The 16033-nt window shown below is 45.0% G+C and overlaps 1 long non-coding RNA gene across 2 annotated transcripts in view; it reads left to right on the top strand.

The window, feature by feature from the left end:
* Nucleotides 1–16033, top strand: part of LOC142021275 (uncharacterized) — a 59291-nt gene that overhangs the window by 7413 nt on the left and 35845 nt on the right. For both annotated transcript variants that reach the window (XR_012647648.1, XR_012647647.1), the window contains exon 2: nucleotides 5199–5288. This is a non-coding gene — a long non-coding RNA (uncharacterized LOC142021275). The remainder of the gene's footprint in view (nucleotides 1–5198; nucleotides 5289–16033) is intronic.

Below are 16033 nucleotides of genomic sequence, written 5' to 3'. Positions count from 1 at the left end.
CTGTTACTATTTAGCTGAAAGAGTTTGATTTTCAGACATGACTAGTGATTTGGAATGATTGGTTTTGGGTGCCCAGCCTGGTACGTGTTGTCAGAGATGCCAAGAACCAGCGATTCCCTTTGATTTTAGTATGAAGCAGTGGGTGTTCAGTAAGGCCAAAATTATCAGGTTGAGCTTTCAAATAGTCACCCCAAATCTGTGACTGCTTTTAAAAGCGTTGGCTTCTGCTGCTAGCGAGCACTAAAAAGTAGGAGACACAGACCATGGTACAAAGACAAAAGTTAAAGAAAAACAAGAAAGCATGTAGAAAAATGCCTTAGAAAGACAGTGGCCAGCAAGAAGGCAAGTAAGAGGTGATGGGAGCAGAAGTGTAGGCAGAGGCAGATTTGTCCAGGTCTTTGAATGTGGGTATCAGAAGCTTGAATGTGCTGCAGTGAGAAATAAACAAGTGGGCTAATGGACTAATTCCTCAGAAACAAAACAAGAACAATCGAGCAGGAGTTTCATTCAAAGGAGACCGCTGATAAAAAAGAGATCAAACCAAGTTATATTAAGCTGAAGTGTAAGAAAACTCCCTCAGCCCATAGTTCAAAGTCACTAGATGCAAAATTATCCCCTAAAGGTCAATGTTCCCTCTAATCTTTTCCATTCATGTGCAGAAATTTTCCCTTCATGTGCAGAATAATTTGTTTATGTACACCAAGGCATGCGTGAAGGAGCATCGCTAGTAGAAACAAAAATCTAGCTGTGGCACTTTGCTAATCAGCTGAGTGTCATTAAATCTGCCTTGGGTAGGCTCACAAGCACCCAGCTTTCAAAGAACAGTGCTAAATGGATCTCTCTCCTTTGCCCCTCCCCCCCAAGAAGCCAGTTGATCATTCTTTGCCTGGCATCTGGATTAAGTGGGGAGCAAAGCTGAGATGAAATAACCCCTTTTTCACTGGGAACCTCATGGAACTAATATACTTTCCCATATAATGATAGAGAGACTGCAGTAGTCATTACTGTGTTTTAATTGGGCCTGTCTCACTAATTGTGGCACTTTACCATTTCTATTTAGACATCTAAAAAGACTTAATTGCTACAAAACCAGTTTTACTGTGCATAATATTCCAGAAGGCATAAAATTTGTACCAACTTGTAGAAAAGAAGTGGTATGAGGTTTTACCCAAGGGCTACGTCTACACAAGAAGCATCTGTCGACAGAAGTGACTATCAGAACAGATTTCCAGGCAAAACTTCTGTCAACAGATTGCATCTACACATAAAAGCAGATAGAAAGGGCAGTCCGCTCTGTCAACAGAGAGCTGCCAGACTGCCCGGCCCTCTCTCAAGAGAACAGCTGACCAGAAGCTCTGCAAAAAGGGCTGCCCAATGAACTGGAAGCCCTGTCTGTCGACAAAAGAGCCCTGGAATGTCTACGTGGCTGTTTTGTTGAGAGAAAACTGTCAAGAAAGTGTTATAACTGAACGTGGAGAGGTACAACTCTGCTGGTGGATGTGCTGAGTTTTGTCTACAATCTGTTGACAAAGCACACTTTGCACGTAGATGCGCCATGGGTTTTTCTGACAAAAGCCCAGTTTTGCCAGAAAAACCCTCTTGTGTAGACGTGGCCATGTTGTAGGAAGATTTTTGAACTTTGTTTTTGGACAGTGGTGGTAGAGGTACTTCTCACTTAATGTAAATGCATCTAGACCTGTTTAACATTGTGGCGGGCGTATCATCTATTTACTGTCACCTACTTAGTAAATCAATTTAATAATCTGGTGGGGCAAATGGTTGCAGAGATCTGCAACCAAAAGAGGAAGAAGAGACATTTTTTTAATTCAGTAAAAATCCTCAATAATTCGAGAGCTGCAATGAAGGTGAATATGAGATGGTTCTTAAAAAACAGGGTTTTTCTCTGGCAGAATGCAGTGGAACAGCGTTCTGCCACCTTTTTTTCAGGACTATCATTTTTAAAAGGAATCTGTGCAGCTCTGAGCCACATGTGGCTCTTTAGGCAGCCACTTGCGGCTCCCACTGCTCCGTGTCCCTGCCTGCTGATGAAAGAGTAGGACTCAATTTAATTGATTTAATGGCCGGGGTTAAGGTGGGAGGCAGGGGGTTAAGGTTGGCAGTGGGTTGGGTCCTCAGGCAGGCATGGGGTTAAAGCCTGGTCATGGGTTGGGGCTGTGGAGTGGGGTGGGGATTAAGACTGCAGTGGGTTGGGGAGGTGGAGGGTTAAGGCTGTGGCAGGTTGGGCAGGAGAGGGGGTTAAAGCCTGCCTGCTGGGGAGATAAGGCTGGCAGTGGGTTGGGGCCATGGAGGGGCAGGGGGTTAAAGCCTAGCGGGTGTGGGGGGGTTAAGATTGATGGCAGGTTGAGGCCAAAGGGGAAGCATGGGAATAAAGCCTGGTGGCGGATTGGGGCTACAGAGGGACAGGGTTGGGGCTAAGGCTGTGGTGGGTTGGGGCCGGGGGGATTAAGGCTATGGTGGGGTAGAGCCGGGGGGGGGGTTATGCTGGGTGGGGCAGCATTCTGGCACCTTTGTTCCCTAGAAAAAAGCACTGTTAATAAATAACATAAACCCATACTTTTTGTAATGCCTATTTTCAGACGAACACACACATGTATCCCACAATGCACTGCACATATTAACGAGGAACTTATCCAGCATTTCAAGATCACATATCATTTGTTATTTAGATATGTTTATTGTTGGGCTTTTAGATGTTCACTGACATATCAAAAACAATTTTTTTTTATTTTGCAATAATAGTGTCAGGAACCACAAAGAAGTCCTCAAAGAGCCTGATGCAGCTCCAGAGCTGCAGGTTGCAGACCCCTGCATTAGGGGGTATCATCTATTTAATTACACGGACTTCTCATTAATTTAGTTAAGACTACAACTTTTCTAATATAGCTAAACCCCAAGTACTATTACACAATTGTAAAAAGATGCACATTGGGTGAATGTCAATATGTATTTATAAAACACCACACTGATTCTGCTCATTAGGTTTGCTTCTTTGAGTGTGCAGTTTCTTTTTCTCTTTTAAAATAAAAAAATCCCTGAGAAGATAGGTAGGCAAAGCCTACCTACAGAACAGATGAGACATTTAATGAATGCTCTGAAGGCTGTTTTTTTTTTCTACGTGAATTTTATGTGGAAAAATTTGTTGTAGAAAAGAATCAAGTATGAGAAAAAAAAATTCCCAGAAGGCAAAGAGCAAACACCTCTTTCAGCTCTCTTGTGGTTCTAAGTCTCATGAACCAGCACTATGTTGCTTATCTCCCAGCTTCCTGGGAGGAAAGAGCAAGCAAGGCAAGGGAGTATCACCTCAGGAGGAGAAGCAAGGTAGGGGAGTCTATTTAGAATGTTTGCAACCATAGATCCCATTGACTACTTTAGGGAGTAAGCAAGTTACAAACCACTGTCCTCAGTTCATGCAACTTAATGCTATTTATAGGTTAGCCCTGCAGGTCTAATGCCTTCCTTTCCTCCCTAGGGTGCTCTGTTTCTACACTGGAGCACTTGTAGCCAGAGTCCCTCCTTGTGGGGCTTTTTTTAAAAATTAACTCTCATACAGCTTCAGGATCACCTGTGTTGAAGCACAGAGAGATACATAGTTCATAGAGCTGGAAGGGATCTGGAGAGGATTAACTTGTAGTCCAGGGATTATAAGAGCAATTCTTTAACCACTGACCCATCCCTCCCCTCTTCTGTAAGCCTTCCTACTAAGTGCAGGCAGGCATTCTTTGCTAAGTTCAGGACTCACAGCCTTCTACTGGTTTGTGTAATAAATCAGGCGGGTTTACCTTCTTTCCATAGACTAGTACCACAGGTCTCCTCCTGGACCTGGATTGTTGTGATTCAGGACAGTCGCGGGTTTCAGACAGCTTCTTCCCAGTTAAGCCCTTTTCTGCAGGCTTAGAGAGGGAAGTTGGCAGACATCTGCAACTAGCTTCTCTGGTAACTCCTTTCTGTAGAAACACCCTCCTTCAGTTGTGCTCTGGTAGCCATTTACTGTGCTCAAGAGCTCTGACACTCACACCCTGGAGGGTCCTAGAGCTGAAGCTCCAGCCCAAGCCCAGAGGTCAATACAAGAATGAAACAGGTACTTAGCCTGAGCTCCATGAGTCCAAGTTGACTGGCACAGGCCAGCTGTGGGTTTTCTTTGCTGTATAGACTTACCATTGATTACTTACATGGAAGGCAGGAACATTATTCTTCTCAAAGAAATCAGAGGTAGACTGGGCCAGTCACCCTGTGATTCTGCCAAAATGGGGTACTGGAACAAAATTCTTTGCCCTGTGTATAGGAAGTCAGACTAAATCAGTGGTTCCCAACCTTTTCACTAATGTGGACCCTCAATTACCCCCCACACCATTCATGGGCCCTCATCGAAGCCAATTCTAGGTGCTATAAACTTCATAACATGAAAAAGGAAACCACAACATAGATTTTTGGACAGCAATTAATTATATTATTGGAAGATATTTAATTTAAAAATTATAATTGATTGTAACTTTACAATTTATTTTCCATGATCATTTTTATTTAGCTTTTATTTTTTTCACAGACCCTCTGCAATACACATGCAGACTCCCAGTGGTCTGCCAGTCCCAGGTTGTGAACCACTGGATTAGATGATCTAATGGTCTCTTCTGCCTTCAGAAGCCATGGATCTGTAGGTCACAGCAGCCCAGCTGACTTGTGATCACTGTGCAGTTCACAAAGATGTCCATTTCCCCCCAAACGCTAAAGACTGTTTCCTTCACCCATTTATATTTCATTCCCCTTTATTCCATTTTTTTTAGAAAGCGCCCACATTTTCATTTAAGTTTTGTTTCTCTCAATTCTAAATTTGTTTTTCTTTTGAGGGTTTATTATGAAATAATTGGGTGACTTTCCCGCTTCAGCCCTACTTATGCAGTCTTCTCTGAAGTCTTGATGGAAATGTACTCATATACCGTAAGACAGAGAGAGGTTTCCAGTTCTATTTGCTCCAGTGGAAATTGTCTGCTATGTCCTTTCCAGTAGACCAAGTTGCTGGTTGTTGCTGGTAAGAGCAGTGACAATAACATCAACATCTGAAAATAAAACAATGAAGAGTTAAATGTATCCCTAACTTCCGAAGAATTAAAATAGGGATGAATTTAGCCCATTATTACTAGTTGTATGGTCACAAACATATTTGCTTCTTATATTTACAGGAAGAAATGAGACTTACGTTTCTCTGCATGGATGCCCAAAACCAGCTGACAGGAAGCCAGGACTTCTTTGTTCATTTCTGGAAGTCTCACGTGAGTTTTTAAGTAGCCTTGGGCAAGATAGCCCTGTGCCTCAGTTTCCCCATCTGTAATATAGTATGAAAATAAATTACGTTAATTAACGTAAGACCCTTTGGAAACTGGAAAAGTATTGTATATGAGAGGATGGGTGTGCAAGAATGGATACATTATGTTTATGCTGTCATCTTGGGATTACTTGAGCTATTAATGAATAACTCTCACCAACAATAACAGGAGCCATATACATAACTTTCCAACACCACAGGGAAATTTTATCTTCTGATTGTTTGCACATTTCCCTGAACCAGATGCTAATCAAGTCACATGGATGCTGTGTGAGTGTGTGACCAGGACCTGATGAGCTCACTTACCGCCCAGAAGCTCGTCACAGAGGCAAGTTGAAGCTGTGAAAGATAGAATGACTCATGGCTAGAGCCTTATGTAAATGAGACGCCTCTGTTGTCATTTCCTGTTTTCCCAACAGGCCAGGCAAAGTTCAGTTCAGTTACAAGATGTACTTTGCTCCTGCTTTCTTCTTCTCAAAGCAGTGCTATTGTAGGTAGGAGGGCATGGTTTTCCAACACCACAACATTGTTGATGGGCCAGTGGGGCAGATTAACAAGTCATTCTGAATGGGAAAGTCTCCCGGAACACTGGGCTGACTATACAATCCTTGTGCCTGCTGTGGATTGTATAAGTCACTAAATTTCTACATGCTGACTGTAAATGTTGAGTTGAAATAGAAAAGGGGGAAGTTTTGGACTGCAGTGAAGAATTCTTCCCCACTTGTAACTAACAACATTTGGTTTGCTTGGAGGGTAATTTTTTTCTTATTAGAGTCCCTCATTTAGTTTACTAATGACATCAGAAAAAGTCCTACTGTTGAGGGGCACCACCTTCCATATCATCTCATAATAAACCTCACTCTGCCCGCATACTCCAGGCAACAACAGTGAAAGCAGGTGTGAAGTGTCCAACCACACAAACTCATCAGATAATATTCCAGAAAGAGGGTCTCTCAATTACCCAAGCAGAAATCAGGGGAAACGGCACTAAAGTAAGTGGAGTTAGAAGTGTAAATTGATGTAAGTAAATGAGAGGCTAATTAGATCCAAAGACTGACTGTTTTAGCAAGCCCTGTTTCTACTGTGAGTCATCCAGTGATTCATGTGTGTACATATTGCCAGCAGATACAACATAGCAGTGTCTGCTGTGGAGAGTTGAACTTCAGAGAACTGGAAGGTACGATAAACTCTGGCAAACCAGAGCAGAAAACAAGCAGTCCTGTAGCACCTTGAAGGCTAATGAGCATGTAAGATTCACTTCTTCAGGTGAAAATGTTTTCTGAAGCTACAGCCTCATACAGGTACTCCTCTGAAACTAGGACAAATTTGCCTTGACATTTGGTACATTGGGTACAATTACAGAAAGAATTCTAAGATTCTTACACAGGCCAAATTTAATTGACTTCACGGGGAAATGTATTTGAGTAAAGACTTTATGATCTGAAATTAGAGATAGAAGGATTGTTTCCTACACCAGTGGTGTCCAAAAGCAAGATGCTCAATTGCCACATGCCCCCGACCCCATTCAGGTGCCACCCCCCCACAGCCAGGCACCCTATCCCCACTGCATAAATGGTCAAATGCATCTGACAAAATGGGTCTTTGCCCATGAAAATTCATGCTCCAAAATATCTGTTAGTCTATAAGGTGCCACAGGACTTCATTTCCTGATATTCAGCCTATTTCTACATGTATGCCACTTCATCCACTTATTTGTGGTTATCCCCAACTCCCCAGTTCTGCTGACCTGAACCAATTCTTCTCACATCCCACATGAACTATAGAAAGAAATAATACTCTACCATACTCTTACTTTTGTCAAGTTACGTGTATTTAGTTCTTTAAGCTTTTCCTCATTAGTTGGTCACTCAGTCCCCTGCCCCGATTCAAGCCTCTGTAACAGCAAGCCAGTATCTATTATTTTAATCTTAGTCTTGCCTGACTTCTCTCTCCATTGATTTGTATACAGAAGGTTGCGACATTCGCCAGTTTAAATTTGCAAATTCAGTTATTTGCGGATGCTGGACTCCCCTGTGTGGTACCAGCAGAGGAAGGTGTCTCACCCAGCCCCTCTGTCATGTGTCTGCCGAAGCCCCCTGCTGGCCATCACTCCAGGGGTTCCTGCTCCAGCAGTCACGCTGGCTCCAGCACCGTTGACATGCCATACACCACAGCAGTGGCCACCGGCCCCGGCCTGGCCCATATAAAGTGGGGCACCTGACCCTGCCTCCAGCCAGGGACCCGGCCTGGCCACTGAGCGACTCCTTATGGCTCTGCTGCCAGGCTCCTCCTCCCCCCGCTGCTGCTCTAAGCTGCCTGGGAGCCTGCGGAGTTCCATTCCCCCAGCTGGAGTATAATGGGATAAAATGATACTCATAAAATTCAGCATTCATGAGGGTTCTCAAAACTGAACTCTCACAAATGTTGTGACACTACTGTACTTAAATTCTTATTTTTTCTTTTTCTTATAATTCTTGTATAATTCTTACATAAATTATAAATCTATAATGAATAATGCTTATTCAACAAAACACAAGTAATCCTGTAGCACCTTAAAGACTAACAAACTTATTTATTAGGCAATGAGCTTTTGTGGGTAAGACCCACTTCTTCAGACTGGAGTAGACAACAGAATCCAGGGTTAATACAGTGAGCATGGGGGGACAAGGAGCGATAAGGCGGGGGTCACCTGTCACTAATAAGACCACTGGAAGAAGTAAATTAAGTGGGATTTGTGCCATTCCTGCGAATATCAAAGGTGCAGAAATTGCCCTTATAACGCATAAAATAATTGAGATCTTTTTGAGCCTGAGATTAAGTGTGTCAAACTCGCAAATGAATTCCAAATCAGACACGTCCCTCTGTAAACTTGTGGTACGGTAAAAGCTCAGTTATGTGGCACACAGATAACAAGCACATTAAGTTAACCAGCATACTTTGGGGCCAATTACCCAGCTGGGGCTGGCTGCAGGCTGCTGTAGGGCTGGTGACCCAGGTGGGTCCAGCTGCTGCATGGCTGGCTGACCAGTTGGGGGCCAGTTACCTGGCCAGGGCCTACTGCTGCAGGACCAGCTGCCATGGAGCTGGCTGACCCGCCGGGGTGCCAGCCGCTGCAGGCCCAGTTACCTGTCGGAGGCCAGCAGCTGCAGGGCTGTTTATCTGAACAGGGCCAGGAGCCATGTGGCTTGTGACCTGGATGAGGCCAGCTGCCATGGGTCCAGCACACTGGACAGGGCAGGGTGCTATGGGGCAGCAGGCCAGATAGGGCAGGCTGCAGCTGGCTGACTGGCTGGGGGACTGGGTGCCACGGGACCGGCTACTGGCTGGTTGGCCTGGTGCCATGGGGCCAGCTGATGGACTGGGGATCCGGGTTCCCTGGAGCCAGTTACAGGGCCAGTTGCTGCAGGGCCAGTTACCTGGCTGGGGCTAGGGGAGCAGCCAGCAGCTGCAGACCCAGTAGCATTTGATTATCCAACACATTTGATTATTTAGCACCCCCAATTCCCTAGGGGTGCCAGATAATAGAACTTCTACTATAAACTCCTTTTGCAGAAGAATGGCTAGTTTCAAATCCATTATTGAGCGTCCAGGAAGATGACCGTGTTCCCCTATAGGTTTATGTGTATGCCAATTCCTGATGTCGTATTTATGTCCACTCATGCATTGGCTCAGAGAACGTCCAGTTTGTCCAGTGTGCATTGCTGAGGGGCATTGGTGGCACGTGATAGCATATATCACATTAGTGGATGTGGAGGTGTATGAACCCCTGAAGGTGTGGCTGCTGTGGTTATGTCTAGTGATTGTGTCTCTAGTATAGACGTGTACAGAACGGGCAACGGGGTTTGTTGCAGGGATAGGTTCTAGTGTTAGTGTTTCTGTGGTATAGTAAGTGGCTGCTGGTGTGTATTTTCTCGAGGTTAGGTGACTGTCTGTAGGAAAGAACAGGCCTGTCACTCAAGGCCTGTGCGAGTGAGGGACCGTATTCCAGTATAAGTAGTGTCGGTTGTCAGTGATATGCTGGAGGGGTTTAAGCTGAGGGCTGTAGGTGATGACAAGCATTGTTTTGTTATTTTCTTTCCTGTATTTATGTTGAAGTTGGGGGTGAGGGCAAAGTCTCATAACACAGCCACCAAATGTGCAATGGTATCATCAGGGATGGTGTTCTCGATAACTTAAAAGTCATCCTCATGTGGAATATCTCTGTAGAGGGCTTCTGCATCAGCAATGTCAAACTCTAAGCCCGATGAGGGCTGCATAAACAAAAACTGATAGCTTTCAGGGCCACTGAGGAAAGTGTACTTCTATTGGAAAGTCGTAATTATTTATTATTATAGATTATGTTTTAGGTATATTTCATAATATTTTTTCATGTCTTGTTTGAAAATTTGATAGGGATTCATGTGGCCCATGGGATGCACATTTAACACGCTTGTTTTACGTCCACGGTGGCAAAGATAGTTTTTTCAGGATGATTATGGATATTCTGTAGTTTTCTCAGGATGTCAGTGGTGTCTTGGAGATAGCTAGGAGAGCTGATAGCATAGTATTTGAAGAGAGAGTCAACATAGCAGGATAGTCTGCTGTAGGGATGCCAATACTTGAGATAATAGAAAGTCTGGGACTTACAGTTTTATGGATCTTGGGTAGCAGATAGAATACTCCTGGCCAGGACTCTGTGGGTATGTCTGTGAGGATGTGGTCCTGAGCTTAAGTGAGGAGTTTCTTGTGCACATGGTGTACAGTAAGGTCTCAACATTCGCTGGGCTTCCATGTTGAGAACTCTTGCGAATGTTGAATTTCACAAATATAGTACTGTATAGTACTGTATAGCAGCCGCTTCCACCTAGAGCCTGGCTGCTGGGGTTCCTACCTGCAGCCCGGGGGAAGTGGAGGCTGCCAGCGCTTCTGCCCAGCACCCTGGGGAAGTGGCCACTGCCAGCACTCCTGCCCAGGGCCTCATGGAAGCGGTGGCTACTGGTGGTCATGCCCAGGCCCTGGGGGAAGTGGCAGCCACCAGCGCACTCCTGCCCAGAGCCCCAGGGAAGCAGCTGCTGGCAGGTGCTTGCAAATACTTGAATTCACGAACCTAATGTTGAGAGCCTACTGTAGTTTCTTTTGGTATTCATCAGTAGAATCAGAGAAAAAAGGCCTGCAGAATGTGGTGTTGGAGAGTTGCCTGGCTGCGTCTTGTTCATAGTCTGACTTATTCATGATGACTACTGCACCCCTTTTGTCAGCCTCTTTGAGTGTATTGCACCCTGTATATAATTCGACCCAACACCCTGGGTAGAAGGTAATGGGTGACTAGTGCAAGCTTCTGGCTGTGCCTCCATAGTGACACTGCTATTTAAAGTGCACTACCTGAAGCAAAGCTACTGTGTTTGAGAAATGACATCTTCCAGCAGCTGCGTAAACATATGTTGATTAGTAACAGAGAGAAAGCCAGGCTAGTCTATATACTATCAAAACAAAAAAGCGGTAAAGTAGCACTTTAAAGATTAACAAAATAATTTATTAGGTGAGCTTTCGTGGGACAGACCCACTTCTTCTGACCATAGCCAGACCAGAACAGACTCAATATTTAAGGCACAGAGAACCAAAAATAGTAATCAAGGTTGACAAATCAGAAAAAAAATTATCAAGGTGAGCAAATCAGAGAGGAGAGGGGCGGAGGATGGGGTGTGGAGTCAAGAATTAGATGAAGCCAAGTTTGCAAAAGAGCCCCTATAATGACTGAGAAAATTCGTATCCCATGTGTTAATGTGTTGAATTTGAATATAAAAGAGAGTTCAGCAGCCTCTCTTTCCAAAGTAGAGTGAAAATTCCTCTTCAGTAAGATGCAAACTCTTAAGTCATTAACAGAATGGCCCACTCCATTAAAATGTCAGCTGACCGGTTTGTGGATCAGGAGTGTTTTGATGTCTGTTTTGTGCCCATTAACTCTTTGTCTAAGAGAGTTTGAAGTGTGTCCAATATACAAAGCATCTGGGGATTGTTAGTACATGATGGCATCTATGATGTTAGTTGAGGAACATGGGAGTATGCCCGTGATTCTGTGACTAATCTGGTTAGGTCCAGTGATGATATCCCCAGAATAGATGTGTGGACAAAGCTGGCAGTGGGCTTTGTTGCAAGGAAAGGTGTCAGGACTGGTGTTCCTGCAGTATAGATCACAGCCTACAGCATACTATCGTGACCTTAGGGAGGGGAAAGGTGTGGGTAGTTGGGTCAGTGCCTTTATGCTTCCCCAGGACTGAGGCTTGTCAAGGATCAGGCTGCAGCAGCAGGCTAATCCAGCACCTGCATCCAATTAAGGCCTGTGGAACCTTTTTATAAGGCTTCCTCTCAGGTAAGGGGGGAGGAGAAGAAAGGGGACAGACCAGGAAGGAGGGAAGAATTGCAGAGGAGAGCCTGCAAGAAGGAAGGGTAGCAGCCAGTAGAAGGTACTGAGGAAAGTGTCTGGGGATGTGGCCCAGGGAGGAAGCTGGTACACTTTGGGCTGAGGGAGACAGCCTCTCCAGCAGCAGCTACCTAGGGTCCCTGGGCCAGAACCCAGATTGAGTGGGAGAGGACTGGGTTCTCCCCAGACTACCCCACACCTGCTGGGGCAGTTTGGAAGGAGCAGGAGGAGACCCGACATCCATGAGGGACCTTCCCCCCGCATTATGACTGTGCTGATGATGAGAAGGGCTCAGTAGGCTGTGCCCCAGCCCTGGGAAAACGGGGAGGTAGAGTAAAAAGGGAAACAGCAAGCCTCTGAGGCATCTCTTTAATTGCTACAAAGTGCAGGACCCACAGAGAATACCTCAGGACTTTGTCACAGTGCTTAAAACCACCTTCACCAAGCAAGGACATTTCACTAAAGAAGTGGATTGCATCATGACATGCATCCCCCAAATACCCTGGGAGAGCCTTCTTTAATACAGAAATTAAACCCACTCTGACTGCACAACCCTAGCTGTTACTGACCACCCCATGGTGGAACTCACACAGGATATCATCAAACAGCTGCAACTCATATTCAATGGGGGTCTGACCTTGAAATCTTTCTCAAACCCCCTCTCCTAGACTTCAGCTAACTCTGAAGTCTCTCCAAGCTCATTATGCGAAAGAACCTCACCATAGTCCAGGACAAACCAACTCAAAACAGCTTCAGACTCTGCCAGAACAACAGGTGCAAAATCTGCAGACATATTTCAACTGTGACAGTGATCAATAGCCCCCACAACACACCTTTCAAGATCCATGGGTCTTACACATGCTTCTTGTAACTTGTAATATGCCTTATCCAGTGCACTAAATGCCCCAATAACAACTGTGAGGGTGAAACCAGACAATCACTATGCTCTCAAATGAACTCACGCAGGAAAATGATAAAAGACAAAAGCACCACGTCACCTGTGGGTGAACACTTTTCACAAAGCGATCACACTATAGCTGACCTATCAGTTCTCAGCCCCAACAGAAACCTGCATGGCACTTTCAAAAGTCAAGTGTGGAAGCTTTTATTATACTGCTAGACACTGAAAGCCATGGACTGAACAAACACTAGATTTATGGCTTATTCAAGCATCTGTAACCCCCAACTCCCTCTTTCACTTCTATAGCTTCAGAGGTGATAGAGGACCACTCTGCCTTGAATGATGCCTTACAGTCAGTGACAACTGCTGGAGAGGGATACAAGGGGGTCACTGCAACCACGAGACTGCTCCTCCCCCCACAACGCCATCTTGTGCTGCCACAAGCCCAGAGGAGAGCCCCATCTCTTCTCACCCCCACTCCACCTCAGGTCCTGCCTCTTCCTGTCCCTGCCTCTCACCCACCCCACTCCAGACCCTGTCTCCAAGCTTCCTCCCCATTTCTGCCCACTTTCCTCCTCTGCTCTGCTCCTTTCTACAAGTCCCCTTCCTTGAGGGACAAAGCTGGTGGATTAGTAGTGGCCTGGCATGGGCAGCAGTGGTTGGACCTTGCTGTGGAGAAGCAGAGTGACCCAGCCACAGTTTGTTCTTCTGGTTCTCAGCTATGTCACTCCACTTTCTGCTATCAGTGAGTGGGAGGGGATCCAATTATTACTGCTGGCTCCAGGACCCTCACTATTATCTTAGGCCACGTTGCTTGGAGGAGGGGGCTTGGGAGAAGAGATGGATCTGACCCCTGCATTTATCAGCTGTGTTAAATGTAGTGACACAGCCTGGAGTGGGAAAGTGGAGCAGACTGGGGCCAGATCACTCTACTTGTCGCTGTTGGTGAGTGCAGGAGGGTGGCCTCTGCTGTGGGCACCAGGCTCCCCACAATTCTCCAGACTGCCCTTCACCTTGTGGGGTCTCCCAAAGCACAGGGTCCAGTATGGCTCTTCCTGCTGGCTGCTGGCCCCTTGCCCATTCCCCTCACAGTATTTGGGAGGGCATGCAATCCTTTGTGCCCCCCTCTCTGCTTACAATATGCACTAACTGCATATGCATATAAACAATCTTTTCCCCTGGCATTTTACTATGGTGCTTGGAGTATCTTTCCCAGACCTGAAGAAGGTCTTTGTGTGGCTTGAAATCTTGCCTCTCTCACCAACAGAAGTTGGTCATATAAAAGATGTTACATCACCTACCTTGTCTCACTTATATGATAATATTCTGATTCAGAGATATTGCTGTATTCACAATGATGGATTTTAACTCTGTTATTTCAAAGTTGAATGGGTTGGGAGGGTTGTCTTACAGGTTGTCACTTGTACTGCATTTCACAGGAGAGTCCCAATTTTCACAGGTCCCTGCTGTCTACTGTGAAAGTGGTTTTGCAGGATATTCCTTTGGGGGTCCTGAACCATCCTGATACCAACATAAAGTGGATCATTTGACATGATGAAGTTGCATCAGTATGGGAAAAGGCAGAAGATGCAATGTGGTTACACAGTACTTTTGTATGTAATTACTTAACGGATGCCTTCCTGTAAGACGCATGTAACCCAGAGTCAGTTAGGTTCCCACAGCCATCCAGTGACCTTGCAATCTTTCTGTCACCTTCCTGTATGCCTTGGGAAGTTAAAACTTATGATGAAAACAAAGTTGAAGAGTAACATGTAAGTCACCACTGAAGAGTTGCTACTGCATGACCTTTGCAGTTTGAGCAAATACACTATTTCCTTTACGTTGCTTACAGTTTTCTTTCAAAGCTTAGCATAGTAGGAAATCCTCTGCAATTGTTCTCTTTTAATCATCACCTCCTTTGTGCTGGCTTCTGTTCCATTAGATGAAATGTGCAGCATATTTTGGTGCAATCTGAGCATGACCAGAATGAGAATTGTGCTTTCTCTGTTCTCAAGCATATGTGCCCTGGAAATATGAATGTTTGATTCAGCAGTTGTAGATCAGAGAGTACTGTACCACAAATGGAATGTGCTGTGTACAGTTGACAAAATGCAATTAAGGAAGGAGCCCTGTCTTTTTTTTTCCACTTCAAGAACAAAAGTTAGCAGTGTACAAATATCGCATAGGCTAAAAATTATTTGTCCAAATTATTAGGTAAATTTTTACAGATAACAGGTGCATTCAAAGAAATGAAGAATTGGTTCATGAAATAGAACATAGAGCTAAAATTTGCATCAAATAGTTCTGTCAACTCTACTTGTAGCCACTGAGTCAATCTTTATAAAACATAAACAGTAGAGATCTAAACTGCTGTTCAGCCTTTGTGAAAGGATATGTTGCACCATGTCTTATCTGCTGTTTCCTGTTTTGGCATAGTGATGTTGATTTCTGACACTGACACATGCAAAAGGTTCAGGGTTCACAATTCTCGAGTGACACAAGTAATCAACAGCGTGGTTTGCTTCTTGGCTTGCTCCTGTTGTTCTGGCTTATTAGAGAAGAGAGCTGATTGTGATGCTTCACTGGCTAGCTAGTGCTGTGAGGTACCTCACTACGATATATACTTAATGCAAGGGCTATCAGGAAAAAAAAGTGGTTTGCCTAAGAGTGAAGCTACCAAACTTTTGCTGGTGGCCACTCTCAAACTTTTTCCTAAAATACTTAATTAGGTTTAGGAAAGCCAAACAAATACATGCATATACACATTCAAATATTTGTAATTTATTTATTGCTAGCTATTGTCATGTGAAAAGTGATATTTACAAACATAAGTATCGCTTTTCACAGAAGACTTACTCAGCCCTGCCGAACCTAGGAACAAATTAAACCCTGGATGGAGGATGAGGAGAGGCAGCAGAGGCCAGAGGAGTTGGGGTAAAGGTCTGGGGAGGAAACAGGGGGCTGGAACCTGAAGCCCGGTAACCAGAGTCACCCACATCACCAAAACACCAAAACTGGAAAGGGGAGGAAGGCTATGTCCCCACTCTCCCCGCACCCATCACAGCCGAGGACACTGTACCTGCAAGAAAAGCCTCTGGTGGCCACATTTAGCCACAGGAGCCACATTTGAGGCTTAGCACAAAGAAGTGTGTTCCTGCCATGGTTCAGCTTGCCAGCTACACTGGCCATGGGAAACAGGCATTCCCCTCTAGACATACATAGGCCCTGCCATCTCTTTATTGGCTACCAGTAGGCATGCTCCAGCTCACGCGTCCTCCAACTCTCTCCCTGGAGTGTCCTGTCCCTGCTTCAGTGGGCACTCACAGTACTCCCAGATTCTCTTCTCTCAAAAAAGCAGTACAGCTCAGCCTACCAATTACACTCATATCAA

Source organism: Carettochelys insculpta, chromosome 15 (assembly GCF_033958435.1).
Source record: "Carettochelys insculpta isolate YL-2023 chromosome 15, ASM3395843v1, whole genome shotgun sequence".
Lineage (NCBI taxonomy): Eukaryota > Metazoa > Chordata > Testudines > Carettochelyidae > Carettochelys > Carettochelys insculpta.
Note: the sequence above shows the minus strand (reverse complement) of the source record. Positions and strands in the feature narration are given on the sequence as shown.